The 14,166-nt window shown below is 41.7% G+C and overlaps 1 protein-coding gene across 2 annotated transcripts in view; it reads right to left on the reverse strand.

Moving 5' to 3' along the window:
* The window catches only part of STK38L (serine/threonine kinase 38 like), an 82,142-nt gene extending 68,209 nt beyond the window's left edge, over nucleotides 1–13,933 (reverse strand). Inside the window, exon 1 of one of the 2 annotated variants that reach the window (XM_060166676.1) lies at nucleotides 13,857–13,933. The gene's annotated coding sequence lies outside the window, so the exon portion shown is untranslated. The remainder of the gene's footprint in view (nucleotides 1–13,856) is intronic. The other variant, XM_060166679.1, reaches the window with a different exon arrangement.
* Between the last annotated feature and the right edge of the window lie 233 nt (nucleotides 13,934–14,166).

A 14,166-nucleotide genomic window follows, 5' to 3' on the forward strand; every position in this document is an offset into this window, starting at 1 on the left:
TAATTCTGAAGTTGGTTACAATGGCTAGGGATGGGAATGTGGGACATAACTAGGGAACAAAAATTACAAAAAGTTCAGAGAAAAGTAAATCCTGCCTGAGACTATAAAAGGTAGGATATGTCATACGTTTCAGCAAGTTCTCAAGAACAGAATTCTAGTTAAACTAGCCTTGATTAATTTTTTTAAACATCTTTATTGGAGTATAATTGCTTTACAATGTTGTATTAGTTTCTGCTGTATAACAAAGTGTATCAGCTATATGTATACATATATCCCCTCCCTCTGGAGCCTCCCTCCCACTCGCCCTATCCCACCCCTCTAGGTGGTCACACAGCACAGACAGAGGTGGGTGATCGCTAAAAATCAGCAAGGATTCAGGAGGAACAAGTCTTGCCCAGTAACTTTATTTCTTTTCTTGGCAAATCTACAAGGCAAACAATCTATGTGACTCTCTGAAAGGTACTTAACAAGCTCCACTCTCCAATTCTTTTTAGGGGGGTAAGGGAGAAAGATGAAGAAAAATGGGCTGAGTAATACATGTGTTGATAACTGATTAAGCAACAAAACCCAGAATGCTCATAAGACAGTTCTGCAAAACTCACTGGGCTTAGACAGTTATATTACCAATGAACCAGATAAAGCTTTTGACAACATCCTTATCAAAACATGAGGATGAATAGATCCTAGAGAATAATCAAAAGTGGGGCAGCAGAGTCAGAATCCAAACTAATTTTTACAGAAGGTTAACTTTAACAAGTGAAACTGAATAGAGAGAAGGGAAAAATTATATCTGGATTCAAAAGCAATCAAATGCTAAGTATAAATTGTGATAAACTGTTATATACATAAAGAACTAAAGTTTTTGTTGAATAAAGCTTGCCACAAATTAAAAGTGTGGAATGACTGCGCCCAAAACTTACATGACCTTAATCTCAGGCTGAGTTAACAGACACAGGTTAGGAAGAAGCACGGTGAATGCCATACTCTTTGCTGTATTGTTGGGCTCATACCTGGAGAAGCTTTCAATGGTCGGCAATGCCCTATAGACAATGTGAAGGGACAAAGTAAAATGTTCTCGTAATTTGAAAATTAAGTCCTCTCCGGGAGTAATAACAGCATGAAACAAATCAATTAGATAGTAATTCCAAGAAAATGTGTAATTGAAAATATTGAGAATATCCCAATGCAATCAAAAGTGAGCAGGGTGTACTTTCTGGGAGGCAGGATTAGAATGTGAATTAAGAAAGCTGAAACCTTGTCAATTGCTTTTCTTCTGGCTAAAGGAAAGACTGTGTTAATAGAAGAGTTACATTAATTAAGAGTTACATTAAGAGTTCCATTAATCTAGGGGGCGGGGGAAGCAGGAGTTTAACAAGCAAGGTTTTGCCTGCATTCCCCTAACATTGTCTGAGGTGGAGATGGTTGACCATATCCAGAGCAGTGCTGGGCAGGTGCATCCTAATAAAAAGAGGCTCCATCAGCTATTCTGGCTTAGTGACACTCCTCATGAGGATGACCCATTTTGATTAGAATGACCACTTCCTACGTAGATTGTTCTACTGAGGTGACAGTGCGCTGATCAAATGATGCAAGCTTCCGTTCTACTCACAGTGATATTAACAAATTCATTAGTTGACATTTTTGTTTCTATGTCAGTCTCCTGGTCACTTGCTAAATGTAAGTAAATTCTAGAATCCTGAGTATTTCTGGACACACACACACATACACACACAAACACACAAATTCACATCTATGTACCTGGAAAAGTGAGATCTATATCTTAAATATGACAATCTATATATCCAGATACTACACACCTGTGAAGTTCTGCTTCTCTTTATGACAACTGTAATGTATCTAAAACTGAACCACACATTTTAAGAGAGAAAACTAACGAAATGTAACACATATGGAGGAGAGTGGCCAGGAAGGTAAGAAGTCTGGAATCCATATTTGAACAAATTAAATGAGCACGCTTAGCCTGAAACAGAGAAGGCATAAGACAGCTGTCCTCAAACATCACTCTTACAGTGATACAAAATTCTCTCTAATTCTGTGATGACAACCAGTTGAAAGCTGCATAAGGAAGAACTTTCCAATTTACACTGTTCCATGCCTGGCACATAGAAAAAGCTCAGTAAGTTTTGGCACACGATAAATGTTCACAATGTTAGCTGTGATTGGGTTTTAAGATATAAAAAGTGTCATGAGAGAGATGCACAAGATGCTGTGGGAAAGCAAAGGAGGAGCACCTAACCCTGAACAAGAGGTGAGAGGTCAAGGCAGGCATCCCAGAAAGTGGAGATGCCTAAGCAGAGTACTAAAGAAAGCACAGGAGTTACCCAGAAGAGTATGGGAGAGGGCATTCCAGAAAGTAGCATGTAAGACCCAAGGTCAGAGAAAGCTAGAGGCTCAGTACAGCTGCAGAGGTGTGTAGAGGGAGTAATGAAAGATAAGGCTAGAAAAGCAAAAGGGCACCACTTCTTAAAGGGACTCAGGCTCGCATGCCATGTTAAGGAATCTGGAGGAGGCGATGGGGAATCATTGGAAATTTTAACTGTAGGAGTTACATAATCAGATTTACATTTTAGGAGAACCCTTTTGGCAGCCACATAGAAAACGGAAGACAGCAAGACTGGTAGCAGAGAGATGGCTATTTTAGTAATTTGGAGTCCACGTGAAGATACTGACACTGAAAAAGGGCCGAGATGGATAGAATTCAAGAGGTAGTAAGGAGGACTTAATAAATAACTGGATGTGAGGGATAAACAAGAGGAGTCAAGGATGATTTCCAGGTTTATGGCTGGGGCAACCAAAGAGAGAATAACATCGTGCATCGGAGGAGGTAAGAAGCATGAGAAAGATTCTGGGAAAGGAGAAGATAACATTGACTCTTGCGGAAAACACCCAGGTGGTGATATCTAGAAAAGAGATGGACCATGGGGTCTCAAGCTCAGAAAAGGGTCTGATTTGGAAGTCATCATCACAGGGTTGTCAAAGAGGAAGATATCGGAGCATATGAGATCATCCAGACCCCAGAGTGTGTGGAGTGAGAAGAGGACTGGAGACAGAAGGCTGGAGAACACCAACCACTGAAGAGAATGAAAGTCAGCAATGCTGTGATCTGTTAAGTTTCTTATCTTTAGGCGAGGAACTGAAATCTTTAGGCAAAGACTAAACACCCACTTACCAGGGATTAGAGGGAATTCACAGTAGAGAATTGGACTGTTTGACCTCTACAGCATCTTTCAACTCTACAGCATCTTTCAACTCTGAGTCAAAGACTTTAATTCAATCCAGTATTTCTTACAATCTGAGAAAACTTTTTATCACTGTTAACAGAAAAACTAAAATCATACCTATTTTTATTCTTTGGCTTTGTTTGTCCAATGATGAAAAAACATTTTGAAGAACAAGTTTCTTATTTGATAATGTTTTCATAAAGGGAAGGAGGACCTGTGTTGACCTAGAAAGGAAAACACAGGCTCTAGAGCTAATTTCTTATCCTACTTTCCCCTCTATGCGTCCAGTTATATGGCTGGTATCAGGATGCAGTTTTACCCAAACACATGTGCCTACTTATTCCTCCTTTCCCTTTCTGTCACCTTGTACCTGACTGGGACTATACATAATCTATGGTTTTAAGTCTTAACATTTCAGACAGGTAGCTATAACTTTCACTAATATTTAAAGTGTGGTGGTTTCTGTTTCCATTTCTGCTCAATTCTAAAAACAGAGAGACACAGGTACATAAACAAGTTTTTAAACTTAAATCCAGAAATGTTTGATGAAAACAAGCTGTCATTTTTGCACAATACACCCAGGGTATTTTTAGACAACACTACTTGTGGCTTAACCTTAAAATATGGCACTGGCCCCACCAAGTGGCACCTGGAATGGGTGTTAGAGGTGCTTGACCTCCGTCAACTATATGCCCCTTTTCTCCCGCCCCCCGAAGATGCCTCTCCCGCCCCTCGGCAAGCCTTCGTTTTCTTCCCCTGTCCTGCCTTTCGCTTTCCTCCTGGTAGTGGCCATAGATTTTATTACCACTAATGGCACTAAAGCTAACACAGCTGTCAACACTGCCGCCCCCCCCCCGCCAGAAATGCAACTGATATACACCTAACTGGGGTCTACAATGAACTTTTCAGTTGTCCTTAGAAAACAATTTAACTATATTCTGTGTCAGTGGCCCAACTCACAGGACAGAAAAAACAAATGGCTGCAGAAAGTAAACCTTTGTGAAAAGAAACCTTGAGTGCTTTTTAGCTCTGGCAGTCTAATGTCGAGACTCAGAATCATGACTTGCAGATGCAGGTTTCTAAATGACCAAAAAAGGTGGAAGCAGGGCAAACTAGAGACAATGGCTGACACCATTTGAAGTTTAGAGTCATGCTAAGTAATTACAATATAATAAGTGCTAGCATAGAGAAGATGAAAAAAAAAAAAGGCTATATCCAGAATAAAAGGACTTTAGCACTAGACATTACAATTCTGGGAAACTTTTAGGGCGCCATAAAACTTGATGGGAAAGGTAAATAGTTATGTTCCTACCACAATCCCCTCTCCCTCAAGTCAAGTGCTCCTGAAGCCATGCTCTGATGCCGCATTCTCCTTATACGTCAACCCTACTTGCTCCGGGCACTCATCAAAGAAAAAGGTTTTAGTGGGTTTCTTCTCCTCTATCTCTCTGGCTAATGGTGTCATTACCTTTTCTATTTAATTTCACAAAATGGAAGCAAGAGACATTTATCCCTGGCAGCAGGCTGAGTGCGAAACACAGCAGAGGTGCTTCCACGAGGCTGTAAGAGGCAACAGAAACACTTCCTTACAGAAGCTCAGAGTGCTAAAGCTGAATAAAATAAATATAGAAAAACACAGCAAAAATAAAGTTATTTTATTAGGACAAGTTCGTTTATCTTATCCAGCCTCTTGCCCCAACACTAAAATAATCCCTCAACAGCCTCTTACATTCTATGCTATAATGTTTTCCTGCTGCTTTTTGGCCTGAAAAACTCCTACTCACCCTTCAAGTCTAAGCTCAAACACTACCACCTCCCTGGAGACCTTCTTTGATTCTCCCAGATAGGTGCTCCCTTTCCTTAGGTGCTCCCCTGAGTGCTCCTCCATTACAGCAGCTACATGACACTGCAATTATTTCTAAACCTCTAAGCAGCCCTGCAGGTGCCTGCCTGCTTTCTGAGTGCGCACCATGTCTTTTCATCACTGCATTTCCTGGTACTCAACACGTACCTCATAGGTAGTTCACAGAGTCCAAGAACTCCCTAGGTCTCAACATGAAGGGGCATCACCCATTCATCCAAGTCTCTCCTTTCCAATCTCACATGGTTTAGAACTTCATTATCTATCTCCTAGATTATTTAAATTAGTCTCTTCATTGGTCTTCCCATTTCCGGTCCCTCTTCCCTTGAATCCGTTCTGTATACTCTTGCCTCTGTAACATTACTAAAGTATTGATAAGACTTTAATTAAATATACCAGGTTGAGCAGTTGATGATGCAGAAAATGAAAAGCTGAAAAAACACCTGTTCCCTAAACTGAATGGGCTCAAGTCCAATAGGGCAGAGAAGTAAATAATTAACATATAATTTATCAGGTGTCGTACAGATGTTACCAACTCATGCTAATCCCTCTGCCTAGCATGTCCTTCACTCATAAATGGTCAATTCCTATTTCACTTTATATAAGAAGCCTTCCTAATCTCTCCAGCCAGAAGCAATCTCTCCTTCCTCTGCTCCCACAGGGCCCTGTTACTTGCTTATCACTTTCTGCTTGAATTACAGTTATTTGTACCCATACATTTTGTCTCTTACTGGATTGAAGCTTTCTAAATAGAAGGGCAATACGTTTTACTTGTCTCTATTTTGCCATGGTACCTAATACAGTGCCCAGAAAATAGCTGATAAATGTTGAAATGTGATGATTAACCTCACTAAAATATTGAGTCTGTGATTAATTTAGGATTTGCCAGTATTAAGACTATCAGTGGGTCAAATACATACAATTCAAGACTGAAATTTTTCCACTCTAGCCACAAAAATAGAAAGTCTATTCTGTTTGGCGAGGTAATAGTGGACATATGGAGAATATTCTCAACCAGATTTGAAAGATGTGTCCAAATGAAATGGATCTCTATTGTAAAAAGACAACAAAAGACAACTCCCTAGTCTTCAAAACCAGACAATTAGCCCCTGCTGACAAATACAGAAAAATTAAGAAGGACAAACATGGTGTGGTATTTCCATAATGGGGGCAAGTCAATGGACAAATGCTCAGCTAAGTAAAAATGTCCACAACTCAATAAAAACTAAATTTAATAAAACAAGATACTGGCACAAGATAATATTTCAAAAATGGTTCATTAGATAAGCTCTCTGATCTCTCAAATAACACAACTTTCCAGAGGTGAATACTTGCAGCTTATCCATTCTTTAAAATTTATAACCAATTTTCTACAACAGTGCTACTGTAAGATACCCCATCAAGCCCTTGTTAGGATCCCCAATTCTTTAATTTCACTTTTTTTTTAAGCTAACATTTTATTGTATTGTATTGTACTGTATTGTATTGTATTGTATTTTTTGGCTGCCTTGGGTTTCGTTGCTGCACATGGGCTTTCTCTAGTTGCGGTGAGCGGGGTCTACTCTTCGTTGCGATGCGCGGGCCTCATTGCGGTGGCTTCTCTTTGCAGTGGCTTCTCTTGTTGCGGAGCACAGGCTCTAGGCACACGGGCCTCAGTAGCTGCAGCTTGTGGGCTCCAGGAGCTGTGGCTTGCGGGCTCTAGAGCGCAGGCTCAGTAGTTGTGGCACACGGGCTTAGTTGCTCCACAGCATGTGGGATCTTCCCGGACCAGGGCTCGAACCCCTGTGCCCTGCATTGGCAGGAGGATTCTTAACCACCACTGTGCCACCAGGGAAGTCCTAATTTCACTTTTGAAAAAATATCTGTCCTCCCTCCACCCCATTCCTTCATCATAATTGTTCTAGTTGAATCCAACAGTTGTGTGCAGGATGAGGTAGACAGCAATTTAACTATCATTCACCTGAATCACAAGAATTGAGAACTTAAAACATTTTATGATTTAAAATGCAGAACTAAAGCTCCAACTTCTCAATTTTGACCAAAAAAGAAGTTCAAAGCTCAAAACTATAAGACCTTTTAAGAAAACGCTGGGCTACAATGATATATATCTGCTCCCATTTGGCTTGAATGAAGTCAGAACATTTGATCGTATCATTTATTTCAACATTAAAACTGCTTAGGGCAAGAACTGTCTCATCAACTAACTTTATAGAAGCCTTAGCAAACTACCTGTAGCAGCTTTTAATCTAAAGACCCGAATTTAAGTTTGCTTTGAGGATTAAGCGAGAAAATGTGTAAAAATGCTTTATAAAACTCTAAAGAACAATACAAATGTAAGGTGTTACTAGTATTATTCTTACAATAAGCTCTCTCCAAGAGTAAATCCCCCTCTATAGGAAATCAGAAGAGAGCTGAAATATTTCTGTATACTTTTCGCAAGAGAATTTATGCTCTACATCAAAAATGTAAATAACTCCTAAAGAAGGAGGGAGGACAGGGAAGAAAGAAAATTCAGGTGGGACTAGAAGAAGGAGGTAAATTAAATAGCAAAGGAGAAGTTTTTGTAATAAAATAAAGCAATATAAGAGAAAGCAAACCTGGCTCTTAGGAATCAGTTTCTAACTCTGCCACTTAACTATCTACTCATCTACTCATGAGGCCCTGGTCCCTTCACCCCACTAGGCTTCAGTTTCCTTGTTTGTAAGTAGTAGAGATAATAACTCAGAGGGTTGCTGTGGGGATTAAATGGGATAATATTTATATAGAGTATTTAGCACTATATCTGGTGCATAGTAAGTGTTAAGTAAATGATTACTGTTGTTGATAAAATTATTACTAGGGGCTTCCCTGGTGGCGCAGTGGTTGAGAGTCCGCCTGCCAATGCAGGGGACACGGGTTTGTGCCCTGGTCCAGGAAGATCCCACATGCTGAGGAGCAGCTGGGCCCGTGAGCCATGGCCGCTGAGCCTGCGCGTCCGGAGCCTGTGCTCCGCAACGGGAGAGGCCACAACAGTGAGAGGCCCGCGTACCAAAAAAAAAAAAAATTATTACTAGACCTGAACCCTAACTGGTGACATTCAGAAAGAAAAAGGAGCCAAGAACATGTCAGTGGGGAAGATGATATACAGAGAGCTAAGTCTACATACCACTGTTAGGAGACAGTGTGTGAGAAATACAGATTACACAGAGCATTTTTCATATTAAATGCACAAATTACTTCCTGTGCCTCCAGGACAGCAGAAGGATCTAGAGAAGCGTAGCCAAAATCTCCGAGTCATAAAAGCTGAAGAGCGATGACTGTACAGAAGAACAAGACCAAGAAAAATCAGAGGTGCTTATTGATGTGTACAGAGGCATCTCTGATTCCGAACTTTCAATTTTCTAAATATTCATAGACAGAAGGAAAGCGAAGCTCCATAGCAAAGACACAGCAACTCTGCTTGCCCAAAATAGATGGTATTAGCATCATGCAGAGTCATTTAAGTTTCTGCCATCTTGTTCTTTATTCTGGGGAAGTGGTTGTATCTGCGGTTGACTTTGAGGTGTTAACCATTATTAACTCCATCATATTTGGTAATTGCAAAAGCAGTAAAACTGCCCCAAAATTAGGAAGAAGAGGAATAGAATCCCCTCCTGAGGCTGATGTAGAGATAGCAAATAACTGTAAAAGGTGAAAGAGCAATGGATGCTGCCTTTGCACATGGGCTCAGTGACTTACACACCCGTGGAATCAATAAGAATCAGCAAAAGACAAGGAAGACAGGAAACCTTCCATATGTGTGCCCAGATAATCAGCACCAATTTGGGTTGTCAGCTGGTTTGGTGTTAATTCAGGGGAAGACAAGGAGCTTGTTTAAGAATTTAAAAGTTGAGCACAGTACAAGTACTACTATCGTAAGCCACAGACAAATTGCCAAAGTTCGAGGCCTTTCTGAATTTACACAACATCAACCTGAATGGTCGGCTCACTATCTGACCTGTACCTGCTAAGGTCTCAAGGAGGCTACCTGTCTCAGCGGACTTTCAATGCAGACAAAACTAGCCTATGGGGCTTCCCTGGTGGCGCAGTGGTTGAGAGTCCGCCTGCCGGTGCAGGGGACATGGGTTCGTGCCCCGATCCGGGAAGATCCCACATGCCGCGGAGCGGCTGGGCCCGTGAGCCATGGCCGCTGAGCCTGTGCGTCCGGAGCCTGTGCTCCGCAACGGGAGAGGCCACAACAGTGAGAGGTCTGCGTACCAAAAAAAAAAAAAACAACTAGCCTATGATGGGAAAAGATGCCCCCAAAATTTCTATCAGCAAGGAGGTGAGAGTATGTGTCTGATTTATCTTTGAGTTTGCCCAACTCACACTCCTTTTTACTGAGAATAAGCTTTCAAAACAAAACCCATACTTAAAGGAATGTGGAACTTTTTACAACAAAGCATAGTGGACTTAAAAGCATCTCCCTGAAATTATGGGCTGATCCTGAATATTTTATTAATCAGGGGGTGGTAAATGGAAATAATATGCCAGCACTGCTAATTCAAGCTGTGTGGGAAAAATTTCTTAAATTTGTTTTGCCATTTTTGTCTTATTGTAATAATATAAATACATGGGCTTTAAATCCTGGTTATTGTTCTGCCACTTTTCCCATTAGGTTTTACAGTCATCAGGGTTTTCTAGAATCTACCACACTCACACAAGGAGAGAACATTTATATTCATTCACAGAGACTGTGCCTCTGGAGCTCTACTTAAAACTATGAGTATGGTCGATCAGTGCACTGACAAAGGTCTCCATCTTGCTAGACGGGTAAGGACAGGTAAGTACCCCTACCACTGCCTAGACATACTTTTTTTCCCTAACATTTAAATCCAATTGAGTTTACTGTGATTTCAACACCTAGATAACCAATAACAAATACGAACCATTCCTGAAACTTCATAAATAAGATCAGTTGGACCATTCATTCAAAAAAGAAGCATTTACTGTGTAGGCCTATACTGGGCCCAGTGCAATTCTATAGCACCTTTTATTTCACAATCCCAGAGAGCTTTCAAAGTTGCCCTAACATAAAGTATCAGTGATTGAACTTCTCTCATTTTAAGCATGCACAACACTCTATTCAAAACACTGATTCAGGCATTATAAATTTAGCTGTTTGTGGAAATAAAAACTGAAAGGGCTGAGAATGACAGTCAATCATTAACTAAATTCCAACTTCACAATTCAATCCAAAAAATACCTAGTGCCAAGTGGTTTAAAAAAATCACAAGCCAAATATACAATGATTCAAACATTCCACTAGGCAAAGGAGCTAATATAGTTATAACTTCTCACTTATAAATCCTTATGGGTATTGCTTCTAGGTAATAAGTCAAATTTATCAAAAGTCCCACTCAATGATTACATTTAATCTGCACCAAGAGCAACTTCCAAAAAGAGATTAAATATCTAACATGCCAAAAATAAGTTATTTACCTGGGTTTTTGCTATCTTGGAGCTCTTTCTAGAAAACAAATCCCTAAATTTAAGTGCCAGAGGAATGTATTTTTCCAAATCAAGTCTTTGAAACTACAGACCTGAGAAAAGCCATCAAAAGCGGGAGATAGGGCTTCCCTGGTGGCGCAGTGGTTGGGAGTCCGCCTGCCGATGCAGGGGACAAGGGTTCGTGCCCCGCTCCAGGAGGATCCCACGTGCCGCGGAGCAGCTGGGCCCGTGAGCCATGGCCGCTGAGCCTGCGCGTCTGGAGCCTGTGCTCCGCGACGGGAGAGACCACAACAGTGAGAGGCCCGTGTACCGCAAAAAAAAACAAAAAAACAAACAAACAAAAAAAACAAAAGCGGGAGATAAAACAAGGAGAGTGGTTAAGCACAGGGATGCAAGTATAAGCCAGAATGCCTGGGTTGCAATCCTTGTTTTACCATTTTCTAGGTACCTCAGTTACCCTGTCTGCAAAATGGGAATAAAAACACCTACTCCATACAGTTGCTGTAAGGATTAAACCCAGGTAGATTAGTACTGTAAGGGTTTAGAGGCAAGCAGCATTATATAAAGTGTTTGCTTATGATGACTTATCATATGACTAGCTCATCCAAATCATCTACACAAATGCCTTTCTCTACTGAAAGCCTTCCTTAATTGGTCTAGTAGAATTTAACCCCTCCCTCCTTGGCTTCTCCACAAAATGCATTGTGTACTATAGTTATTGGGTATATTTCCCTCCCATGAGGTTGGAGACAGAGACCACAGTTCATCTGAGTGTACGGGACAGCAAATACTGTTCATTGTTGCTCTTCAGTTTCCTCTCTCTAAAAGTTCTGAACAACAATATCCTGTCAATTAGCAAACCTTTATCTGGAGAAAGGAGCTTTATGTAATCAGCACACTTAAGTACTGGGCATACCTTGCTAAATGTTATAAGACTTAAAGAAACATTTGAGGGGTTGGAGTGGGGGGAAAGAAGGATTCACTTAATATTTTTATAACTAATGACCAAGGTTATCTTTTTAAATTAATTTTTAAAAATTTCTTATGCTTTAAAAGCTTATTCTCATTTTTTCATTCAAAAAGTCTATGGTGCTTTTAATATAAAAATACAGTAGCATAATTTCTGCATATGTCAAGTCTACTTAATCGTAACTTGACCATCTGCTGATTTTAACATTACTTTGAGATGCCAATCTTTCTGGCTTTGATTTGTGCCCTCTTTTCTCTCACAAAAAAGTGCCACACACATACAAAAAAGCTTCCAACTTATCCCAGATCACTGGGAAAACACTTTCTAAAGTGTTATCCTACTTCGCTAACATAATGATGTTGCCCTTACTTTGAGAGGACAGAACTTTTCTGAAAACAAATGGCTGAATTGAGTCCCTTGCTTTGTTACCGCTTTCTACAAAGTACAATTCTTCCTTTGTTTTTATAGCGTCTTACCTATTGAAATTAATTTTTTTCTGGCATAAAAACTGCTGAGGACACCTTCTTAGTTGCACAAATATTCCTGGCCTCTACTCTTTGATTTATTTTAAAACAAACTCAAAAACAAAAGGCTAAAGAAGAATTGCACTCATTTAATGTGGTTTTTCTAAGTCTAATTTTTTCATTCCCCAGTGGCAGGGCCTTTCAAAGGATTACACAAACTACACCCAATTTGTTTCTTATTCTAAACATAACCCAACCAAATGGGGAATGTTATCAGCCATCTTAACAAGGAGAACACCACAAAGCTAAAACCAAACCAAAGATCAAACCAAAAAAAAAAAATTTTTATCCATTGTACCTCCTTTGAGATTAGGACTTTTTTACATAAAGGTACTTTGACGTACCTATGCAATGAACAAATGTCATCATAATTTAACATCCTATTTTGGACTAATTTCTCTCCCCTCAAATAGTCACAAGAATGGCCAATTCACATACAATACCTCTCAGCTACTGGGTAGAGAGTATAATAAACTTAATTGTTTTATATATCCTGAGGCATACAAAGAAAGGCTACACAAACACAAAGAGGTTTCCAGTATCTTATATACATTTATGATTGAGACAAAGAACTTTCAAAAACCTGCCCTCAGTAAGCAAAACTGGGCTTAAACCACAATAAACCCTGCCTTTAAGTAGGGAGACCTGACAAGTTTAAGCCCCCAACCCACTCACACCCCCCAAAAGACTAAGTCTCACTCCCTTCTTACAGCTAGGAGGCATAATTAAAACACTTGTAAGTTGTTTCCTCAGACTCTAGTAGTAATAAAGCTAATACTCAGGCCACCTTCTCTGAGCAATCGGCTTCTATCAAAACTTATCACAAGTTGCATGAAATAGACAGGAGCGTTGGTTTTGCATTTTATCAAGTGAATAACAACAGCATCACACTTTTTGGAGAAGCCACTACTCCCAGCACCACCAGCTCTCCCAGCCCCCCTCCCCATTTTTTTTTTATGTCTTTCCTCCAAATTTACAGTCTGAAAAGCGGTCCCACGAAACAAAAGTATCAGTAAACGGGAGTCCACTGGTTTTGAAAATAAAGTTTGTTCTTTTGCTATCAACCTGACAACTTTTTAAAGGTGAAACGTCTCCTCCTCAATCGGGGACAACCTTCCCTATTCCCATACCAAACAACCACTCATTTGCCCCCGATAGTAAATGTGAAAAAAGGAAGTGGGAGAAAATGATGTTGAAAAGAAGGGTCTAGGGTTCCAGTGGTAGGGACGGATTTTGAGACCGGTTTTGAACACTCCGTGTCTTCTGGGAGCTGGGCAGCTTTACTGTGTCTATCTGAGAAATGTTTAGCAATCTGACGCATCAGTTTTTAGGAATGGTACACAAACAGCCCCCACAATCTAAGAGCCATGCCCAGAATCCTTCCCCTCGGTGGCATCGGCTGAGGGCAAGGGAAGGGAGAGCGGGGGATACAGGACAGGATCCGCGACATTTGTTATTGTTTATGAAGCCCAGGCAGGGACCGGGAGCGTGGTGCTTGGGGGCCGAGGAGTGGAAGGCGAAAGGAGCAGGGAAGGACAAAGATGCCTCCCGGGGCTCGAGGCCACCTCTCCGGGCACCCGGTGCCAGTACCACCCCGGGAAACAAGAGGGCCAAGGCCGTCGCCGGAGCTTCACCGGAGACATTTCCAGCCCCGAAATTAGCCCGGCTTTCCCTGGACAGCCAAAGACACCTAAGATCGTCTACCGCTCCCGCTCTCAGAGTTGGGGCCGGCGCGGCGAGCCGAGCGCCCCAGCCCCCTCCGCCGCGGAGCGCCGCATCCGCGCACTCACCTGCCTCCGGTCGCTCCAGCGGCCGGCTCAGCCTCCGCACGGGCCGCAACCGACCCGCCGCCAGTCCGCTCCCTTCTGCCCGCTCCGCCCTCGCCCCGCCCCCGAGAGGTGGGACCCGCCGCCGCGCCGGAATCTCGGAGCGGCCTCCCTGAACTCTCGCGAGGCCTCCCTGCTCCGCTTCTAGGTGGCTGGGCCGGTCTGGCTCGGTCCTGACGTCATACGCACCACAGCCGGAAGTAGCCTTCTGTCGTCAACGCCGCCAGCCCCCCTACCGCCCCTCCCACCTGAACCTAGTGAATTCGTGACTGAC

This window comes from Lagenorhynchus albirostris, chromosome 11, assembly GCF_949774975.1.
Source record: "Lagenorhynchus albirostris chromosome 11, mLagAlb1.1, whole genome shotgun sequence".
NCBI classification, from domain to species: domain Eukaryota; kingdom Metazoa; phylum Chordata; class Mammalia; order Artiodactyla; family Delphinidae; genus Lagenorhynchus; species Lagenorhynchus albirostris.